General features: G+C 57.4%; 2 long non-coding RNA genes across 2 annotated transcripts; both read right to left on the bottom strand.

The window, feature by feature from the left end:
- Nucleotides 1-617: 617 nt before the first annotated feature.
- LOC137167368 (uncharacterized) lies at nucleotides 618-2,969 on the bottom strand. Its single transcript, XR_010924102.1, has 2 exons — nucleotides 2,835-2,969; nucleotides 618-1,358 (listed from the first exon to the last, which is right to left on the bottom strand). It is a non-coding gene; the product is annotated as an uncharacterized lncRNA (long non-coding RNA).
- A 1,065-nt stretch (nucleotides 2,970-4,034) lies between these two features.
- LOC137167482 (uncharacterized) lies at nucleotides 4,035-7,507 on the bottom strand. Its single transcript, XR_010924119.1, has 2 exons — nucleotides 7,465-7,507; nucleotides 4,035-4,571 (listed from the first exon to the last, which is right to left on the bottom strand). It is a non-coding gene; the product is annotated as an uncharacterized lncRNA (long non-coding RNA).
- Nucleotides 7,508-9,473: the final 1,966 nt, after the last annotated feature.

Here is a 9,473-nt window from a genome sequence, read left to right on the forward strand (position 1 = left end):
CTTCAACAAGAAGCCCCCCGCCGGGTCTTACAGCAAATCAAGCCCGACACACTGTCCAGGTGACTGAGCTCCGACTCTTGTGTCCCCTTGATTCACCGCGGCGGGGTTTATCCCCCATCCCGGGCTGGGAGGAGGGGGCTAGCCAGAGGGGAGGCAGGATGAGGAGCCCAGTGAGGAGCTTCGGGGCAGGTTTCGGCAGAGCAGAGGCGGACATCTCTCTCCAGCAGGAAAACATTCCCTGGGGTCAGATTATCCACCTGCTGCAGAGATCAGTGCACTGCTCTGGGAACCGGCTGGTGGAGACAGACTGGTCTTGGCTTATTCTCAGCCTGCAGAAGTTCCTGGCCCAGCACAAGATCCCATGACGCTAGGTGCTGAGTAGCGGGCAGGCAGCCCCCTGCTCTGATCCCCTCTGCTGAGCCCTGTCCCCCTAGAAAGGCCACCATGTATTTCACAGCCTCACTCGGCCCCCCGGCCGCCTGGCTCCCTTGCGCCCGAGGTCTCTGCTTTAACAAACACTGAGCCGTATTCGCCGGGTGGGCTGTAAAGCTGGCTCCATGCAGAGGCAGTGACAAGGACAGTCCCTCCGGGTCAGCCTCATCGCTCCAGCCAGAATGTCAAACACGTTTAAAAATTAAAGGGGGGGGGGGGGCTGCTGAGTTTGGAAGGGGGCAGGGCGGGCATCTCCGTAAGTGATCAGGGGCAGGGGAGAGGAAACGTGGCCGAGCGCGCAGGAGGTGGGGACGGACAACCAGCGCAGGGCTGTATAGCCGCGGGGAGGGAGGCAGGCGAAATGCCCCCCTATTTCGTAGCCGGTTTTCAACTCTGTGGTTTAAGAGGAACACGCGGGCAGCACACAGTCTCACCCCTGTGGAGAGCTGCCAGACTACTGAAAGCTGCTGCAGCATCCATGAGAATCCGGCCTTCCACACCCTGCCCCTTTCACTCACAGCTATTCATTGAGGGAAGCAGTGTGGACTAGTGGTTAGCGCCGTGGACTGGGCTTCAGGAGACCTGGGCTCTATTCTCAATTCCACGGACACGTCGCTTCCCCGTCTGTAAAGGGGGAGGGAGAAGGATGCCGAGCTCCTTTGTAAAGTGCATGGAGCTGTACCCATGGAACGTGCTAGAGAAGAGCCGGGGCTGATCATCGTCTGGTGACGCAGCAGGGTGAGTCACACACACCGCGCTCTCCTTTCGGGGAGACTCTTGTTACGTCACCCTCCCCGTGAAACTGAAAATCAAAGTCACTCCCATTCTAGACCCATAGCAATGCAGGGCGGGAAGGGACCCCAGAGGTCATCTCGTCCATCAAGCTCACGGAGGCAGGATACCTAGTTTATGGCAGCTCCCTGGGTCTGGGGGAAAAAAAAAAAAAAGTCCCAGCAGCCTCAGGCTTTTCCATTTTCCTTCCACTCACTGCATTTCTGATCCGGTCCCTGCGCACGATAAAACAGTCAGTCATTCGCATTGCATCTCTGCTGCGCCAATCAAAGGGGCTGCATGGAGGCCTGCAATGGCTTGTGACCTCTGGTAGGAAACTGCTGGCACGGGGAAAAAAATTTCCACTGATTTCAGCTCAGCTCAGGCTTAATGCGTTGCCTCAGGTTTGTTATCTGAGTGGAACGTGTGTTTGTTTTGATGGAATAATGGAAGTTGTCAGACTTCAGACTGCCCAGCTGCCCTGTGATGGAACAAGCTAGCTACACGCAGCGCTGCCCTGTGATAAACGAAAGAAGAGCTGCTCCATGGCATGTGTCATAGGCCCTGTAATGTTAACAGGGAGTGAGGATTCTCCTCTAACTCAGAGGCGTGGCAGGAGGCGGCGTTCTATCACCCCTACGGTCAGGAAGTCCCAAGGGGCTGCGGATTTGACAGGCTGCGTTTTGATTGTGCAAGGCCATTTTCTTTCTTCCCGATTTGCTCTCATTTGCCCCAGTGCACAGCGAGCAGCACGCACGGTGGGTGTGACGTGTGCGCCATCGCACACCCGCCTCGAACGACTGTATGAGGCACAGAGAGGCTGCCCCAGAGAATTCGGGGGGGGGGGGGGAGTGGGAAGAGATCGTTATAGGCTCATAAACCCCCCCATTAAACCTTCATCTCGCTCTGACTCCAGACACCTCCCTGGTCTCTTCTCTTCTCTTCCCAGCGCAGCTCTTCCGCTCCCCCCCAGCACCCCTCTTCCCGCACAGTCACAGTGAACCCAGGCTTTCAGTTGGCAGCCATACCTGTGCTATGGGAGAGAGCAGAGCCCTTAATTACCTCATTGTCAGAGTCCATTACCGCTCCCCCGGAGCCCCTTGCTCTGGAGGAGGAGATGAAATGGAGAAACTGCTGGGGTGGTGGGGGAAATCAATCCGTTCTGAACACTTCAGGGAACACAGACCATCTCTTAACCCTTCGGGGGGCAGCATGCACCACGGCCTGGGGACCTGGGATCAGGACATGAGGAGCTGGGAATCTGCAGCCCATTTTTAGAGCCAGTCGAACATTTTCAGTCAGAAAATTCCCTGTCATCAAACTCGAGACAGGCAAGGACGGCTACTTCAACAGAGCGATGCTGCTGCGTGTAACAGCCTGGGAATCCTCCCCGCTCAGACCAACCCACAGCCTGCTGGTATCTTACAGGAGAACCTTTGCTTTTAGGACCCTAGGAATCACCCATCTGGATTAGAGATGGGGCCCATTTAGCCCTGTATCCCAGCTCCAACAGGGGCCCACACCAGAGACAGGCGCAAGAAACCTCACAGAAGGCTGCTGTGGGGTCAGCTGCTGTCAAAGGTTAGGTCTCAAGGTCACCCCATTAGTGTGAAGGCAGATACCTCACTTACCCCATACATCATTCCCTGGCAGGCTGCAGTCCCAGGGTGTGGCCCTCCAGCTGCACCTCTTTGCAAGTCCACCCCCATCCATGGATGGAATATAGTCCATCAGTTCCAGGACCCCAGAGGAAGGCTCAGTTGCTATCCTTCTGCTCTGCCACCCTCTACCCCCCCCCCCCGTTGGGTTCCTCCCTTTGAAGGGCCCACGCCCAGCCCTAATGAGCCTCACAGGTGTGGAGGGTTGGGGCTGATTGCAACCATGGGAGTTCTTTAACCCCTTCTTGACTGGTGGGGTCATCTGCCTCACCGCAGCACCCCCGGGGAAGGTTCCTTCCTGACCCCATTAGTTAGACCTTGGCTGATACCCTGAAGCATGGGAGTTTCTATCCCTTTCAAGGCGGTTGGCTCTTCTTTAAATCCTCCATGTCACAGCTCTGGATGTTCTCATTATCCAGATTAATGCCCAGGCCTGTGTTTGAATCCCACTACATGCTCAGCCTCAGTGGCACCTTGTGGCAAGGAGTTCCACAGGCAAAACAAAAAATGGCATTTCCTTCTACCTGCTTTAAATTTGCTGCTTCTTCCTGGTGCCTGAAGGTGAGGAAATCAGGGGAGAATCTCCATGGGGTGCTGCCGTTACCCAGAAGAGCCAGCATCCCCTCTACATGTTCCCCAGAACAGTAGATCGCTTAGGGAACAAACTTCCCCTAATTAAAATGACGTCGCCAGTTTGATCCTAGAAACATTTCTCCTGTGATCTCTAGGAGAACCAAACTGCTGCGCGGCATTAACGTGCGCGATTAAACAGGCTGCCGCAGCCCACCCCAGAGGTAGCCATGCCGATGGGGGCGTGTTTGCTCTCTGCACTCCATAAAACCCGAGGTGCTGCAGACTCAGCAGGGCTGATTATTCCCTTCACTGGGGAGGCTGCGCTTCTGCCTTCTGCCCTCCAAGCTGCACCCAGCATGGCACTGGATCAAACCCGCGGCTGCTGAATAGCTGCCATCACGTGGTGGTGGCAGCGAGGGGGAGGTTGATGGGGCCCTGTGAAGCCAGGCAGCGATTACGGCACTTCTGCCTCCAGCGCTGTGGCTCCCGGCCCAGCCACGCATTAGCCAGACGAATGTGTTATTTAAGCAATAAACCACAAGCAGCATGTGGCTCCCGGGGCAGGCAAAAAGCCTTGCACCTCACACCATGGAAGGAAGCAAGCGGCCCACGCCCTGCCGGGGTTATCGCTGCCGGAGTGAGAGCGTGGAAAGACCCCGCAAACTGCATCTCACTGCTCCAGCAAAAACAGTCCTCTGTACCCACCTGCCTGCCCTTCCCCTGCATGCCCAGGTGGGGAGCACGGGGGCAAAAGGGATGGCCTGGGACCTACAGAGATGGAGAGGCATTGGCAGGGCTTAGCCCAGGCGCGTGGTAGGCCCAGGAATGGGAGTGGGCATGGGGGGCTGCGGTGTGGGATTGAAGGGGGAACGGCACAGCACCAGGAAACGTTGGCAGCGCGTTCGCCTGCAGCCTGCACGGCTCTTCCCTTTCAGTTTCCTTCCGCTGACGTTTCTCCGGCCAAGCTGCCTTGGAAAGGCCGGTTTCCTGTCCCCTCTCCCCTGCCCTGTCCGGTCTGTGCACACTGGCCAGAAACTGGACGTGCCCAGACGCTCCGGCATTGAGCGTAGAGGCAATTTCCTGCCCAACGTGATGGCGCAGCACTGGGGAAGCTCCAAGTTTTCATCTCAGCCCTTCCTGAAATGGAATAAAAGGAGTCCTGTACATCAGCAAAGCGACAACGGAACCAGGCAGCCAGAGCACAAGGGAAGGAGAAGAAGCTGCCGGGCAACGGGCAAATCTTTGGTGGCACCCAGGCATAGGAGAGCTGGAAGGAGGGTAGCTTTGTGGCCGGGGGAGGGCTGCAGGGGGAGGGGTGACGCAGGCGAAGCGCCGAGCTGGGACCGCGACGTGTGCAGCACCATTCGCAATGGAGACGCGGGGGGTCAGCGAAGGGGCGGTCACAGTCCCGCTCAAATTCACGCAAGGGATGAGTTCACCCACCCCCACCGGATACATCCTGCCTTGTATCCAGCCTCCCTTTCCTTTGGCTTATTCTCAGGGGGAGGCGGCGAGGGGCGGAATAGATTGTCAGCTCTTTGGGGCAGGGTCCCTCTCTTTGGTCTGTGTCTGTACAGCACCTAGCACCAGGGGGCCTGGTCCACGACTGGGGCTCCTAGGAAACCACCACAATCCAAAACCTTAAACACATAGCACGTGGGGCACTGGATCAGGACTCTGGAGACCTAGGTTCTATTCCCAGCTCTGCCATCGACCTGCTGGGTGACTTTGGGTGAGTCTGTGCTGCAGTTTCCCCTGCCTGTGCCTCAGTTTCCCCTTCCAGGCTTTGTCGATTTGAATTGTAAGTCGCTCAAGGCAGGGATTGCCCTTGTTTGTGCAGCGCCCAGCACCACGGGGCCCCGCTCTCCGCTGAGGTTTCCAGGGCTCTCTAGACTAGGAACCATCTCAGGCCACGCCGCCACATTACACCCCCTTGTAGCACCACGATGGGTCCGTCTCCCTCCTGGGTGTTTATGGTGTGTGTGTGTGTGCCCCCTGCCAGCCAGCCCGCCACCACGTCGCCCCGGCTGGCAAATGTCTCCATCTGTGCTGGCAAGTCAACTCTTCCAGCCCCCGCTACCCCAGTTATTTCTGTCCCGCTGCTCTGATGTAGCTCTGGGCCTGAACCTCAACCCAGCTGTCCACCATCAAAGCATCAGGTCAGTTCCATCTCCCAGCTCTCTGTTCCCCATGGCAGATCCCTGCGCTACCTCGTCCCCCCACCCGCCTCCCCCAACGTGTCAGCTCCCATTTCCCAAGGGGGGGGCAGGTGTTGCTCAGATTTTTTATTTCCCACCTAACTCCACTTGCTCCCTCTGCAACCCAGTTCCCCCCAATCCTCTCTATTGCTCCTTATTCGAGGTCAATTTCATGAGCCCCCCCCATATGAAAATGCTTTTGATCATCTAACTCCGAAGGAGGCCCCGGGTGGGGCGTCTTTTCCTCACGTCTTCCCCGCGAACATTTGCCGAGCAGGGCGGCGGGGATAATGGATTCCAGATTGATTTCAGCGCCGCGAGCCAGTGGGAAACCAGACGAGAGCCTCTGACGTGGCGAATGGCACTGGGGACGGGCTTCGTTTCCTGGATGTTCTCAGCGTGCAGTAAACAGCCCCGGCTGCTCGGTGTTTGTGCCACAAACTACCGTAAGCAGCACGGACAGCTGGCCGGCGGCTGAATGAGTGAAGTGAATTCAGGGCCGTCGCCGCCCCCTCCCTGCGTGGGGGCTGGCTGGTTCAGAGGGGCTGTACCATGGACCAAGAGACCCTTCACTTCAATGAGGCACTGGCTCCAATCCAGCCCCAGATTGGGGGGGAGATTTGCTGACTCAGAGGGTCAGGGAATGGGACATGGGGTGTTTCCCCTCTTGGGGACACTGGTTCCAATAAGGCTCCAGGTTAGCAGGATTGACTGGTTTGGGGGAGGGGGGGGCACATGTCCAGGTCCCCCAAACAGCAGCTCCAATTGACACTTGTTGGCAGGATCAGCTGGGTGGGGAGGCCGGGAACTTGTGGGAGAACAGACGCGTCTTGGGGGATGTATTTGCAAAGGCGATATTGGGGTGCCCCAGATTCCACAATGAGGGGCACAGGATACGCTCCTAGCTAAGACAGAGAGAATGTGCGTACGTGCGTGCATGCGCACACCCAGGGGACACGCGTGCCAGCAGGATCACATAGACCAGCCGGATCCTGGCGGGAGTCTCTCTCATGGACCCAGCCTGGATGGAGCTGTGGGCAGCTCTTATTGACAAAGGGCGCGTGCAGAGATGCCTGCGCCACGGCCTGAGCCCCTTGGCAAGCCCGCTCGAATCCTGACGGCAGATGGGTAAAGCCCTTTGATACGAGCAACACCTCCGCACTGCTGGGCGCGGCCATGGGGAACGCTCCTTATGGTGCCTAGACACTACAGTGATGGGCTCTTTACAAATGCCCAGCTCAAAAGACTGGCCCTGTTTTTACTGTTGGGGAAACTGAGGCACGGCAAGGGGAAGGATGGCCACCCAGCAGGCCAAGAAATATGGCCCAGGAGTTCTGACTGTCAGTCTAGGGCTAGCCAGGGGACCACGCTGTATCCCAGAGAAGAATCAGATCCTTTATGCATTAGCCACCAGGCAGCAATGGGTCAGGTAGCCTGAATTACACGGCGTGAACACCATAAATGACCCTTCAGGCACAGGCTAGAAGCGGCTCCTCCATCAGCGTGGGGGCACTGAGCAGCGGTGAATCACGACTGTTTCCCTGGCCGGAGACGCTTGTAGCTCCGGGAACTGGGACTGAAACGTTCATGTGCAGCCAGGGCTGCCGTAAGCCGGCCCAGCTCCCTTGGGCTGCGCTGATTTACAGCAGCTGAAGAGCTGACACTGGCCACTGAAATGCAGCTTCCCCGGGGGGGGGGGGATTGACAGCTGTTTGATGACACACCGCAACACTGCACAGGAACAGTTACCCAACACTGAAATGCACCCACTGCAGGGCAGCGCAGGGCAGCTGTTTAACGACGTGCTTCAACACTGCACAGGGGTCGCTCACCTGGCACGGACATGCAGCCATCTCTGGGGTGGCACGCAGCCGCTATTTCCCAGCCATCTGAATGGGGAGTGCACGGGAGCCAGCTCACACTGCAAGGGGCCGTTTATAAAGACAGGCAGAAGGTAATTACCCACAACTGGAATTTGGCCAGCCCTGCTGGCGTTAACACTCCCCCACGCAGGGAAAGCACCTTGGGCTCTTTATTGACCACAAGTGGCCAGGCCTGAGATGAGTTTTATGTCTCAGCTGCAGTAGCGAGGGAGTAATTCAACACGGGGGATTCTTCCTGCCACAAAGTTCAAGGCCAGCGGATTAACTCTGCCCGGGCTGTGCAGTGCCGGCTGGCAGACCCGGCGAGCTGTGAGCTGGAAAGCCGTGCTCCCACGTCGGCTGGGGAGGTGTCAGATAAACGTGGCCTTGTGTGCATGCCAAGTGGGTTGCTAGGGCCTGTCAGAGGGGATCAGACCCGAGGCCCAGCTAGCCAAGGATCACCCGTCTCGGACAGTGGCCAGCACCAACTGCTTCCCCTGTGTGACGTTCCCCCCCCCCTCTCCCCGCCCATCTGGACTGGTGTGTAGCTGTGTCACCCCAATTCCTCACTCCTGGGCCCTGACTTACCCCGCTTTGCTGTGTGAACCACCCACTCCAGGGTCTGTCCACACCCAGCCTCCTGTGAGTACTTGGTCCCCGGCCTAGTGAAGGAGCATTTCTGGCCAGCCACTCGTGGGATAGACCTCAGCAAGCACCCCTACTCCCAGATGCAACCCTGGGAACTGCCGTCTGGCAGGGTTCAGTGGTGCACACTGCACCCTGCAAACTCCTTTACACTTCTCCATCGATTTATCAAAGAAAGTGCTATGCACCAGCTCTGTCACGCTAGGGGAGGTCTCTGCACACACTCCATCCACAGGCGCTGGTTTAGATAAGACTAACAAAGAAGTGTATTGACTACAGCAAGATTTTAAGTGAATCTAAGTCAGATTATTAATAAATCAAGGAGTTAATCACAACTAACTAAAAGATAACGCCTACCCTAAACTGCTGGGTGGGCGTGGCCAAATCCCAGTGCCTGGCTCTGTGCCTCAGTTTCCCCAGCTGTAAAACAGGGAGACCGCCGCTCACATTTCCATACCGTGTTGAGTTCCCAAAGCCACTGTCCTGCCCTTGCCTAGGCTGCAGTCCCCATTTCTTATCTCAGGTCGGGGCGGGTAACAAAGTACCTGCAGTGACCCAGCCTGCAGTCGCTAATTGCCCAGATGAAATCAATTCACCTCCATTACAGTCAGATCCAGGGCCCAACCATTAAGGAGGCCGCCCGCGAGCGCCAGCATTACCCCGCAGATGTGATTATGGGGATGCTGCCGGGGATGTGATAAGACGTTTGATTCGATGAAGGTGCACATGTGTTCTTGCTGGCTGTGCCGCTTTCAGGTTGCAAGTAAAATAAAACCTTAATGCCTCTGAGAGCTGGCCCCTGGCAGCGCGCGCCCCTTAGACGTGCTGGCAGGGGCCCTCCGCGACAGGGCCCCGCAGCGTGGTCGGGACGGGCGCAGAGGGTCACGGCTGCAAACAGGGGCACGCAAGAATTGCAAGTAACGAGATTAGCGGTGTCACGCGGCAAAGGAGCTTTTATTGGAAGCGACGGGAGGGGAGCGGGGCTGGCAACGGGACGGAAGCCAAGGGAACACGGCACAAGCTTTCACCATCACACGCACTTGCGGCGCTTCTGCGTCACCCCCATGGTGCTGTTACTTACATTCCCCACAACTGCGATCAGGGCCCCGCGGGGCCGGGCACCACATAAATACAAAGTGAGAGCGATTCCCGGGTCTGGAGAGCTTGCAACCTCAACAGACAACAGGGGGAACCGAGGCCCAGAGAAATAAATGACTTGCCCAAGGTCACCCACCAAGTCAGAGGCAGAGCTGCCTATTCGGCCTGTGAACTCTTCAGGGCAGGGACGGTCTCTCTCTGCATCTGTGCATGCTCCCCAGGGGTACCCGTCTTTC

This window comes from Emydura macquarii, unplaced genomic scaffold, assembly GCF_026122565.2.
Source record: "Emydura macquarii macquarii isolate MOO-44397 ecotype Brisbane River unplaced genomic scaffold, CSIRO-AGI_Emac_v2 contig_2924, whole genome shotgun sequence".
NCBI lineage: Eukaryota > Metazoa > Chordata > Testudines > Chelidae > Emydura > Emydura macquarii.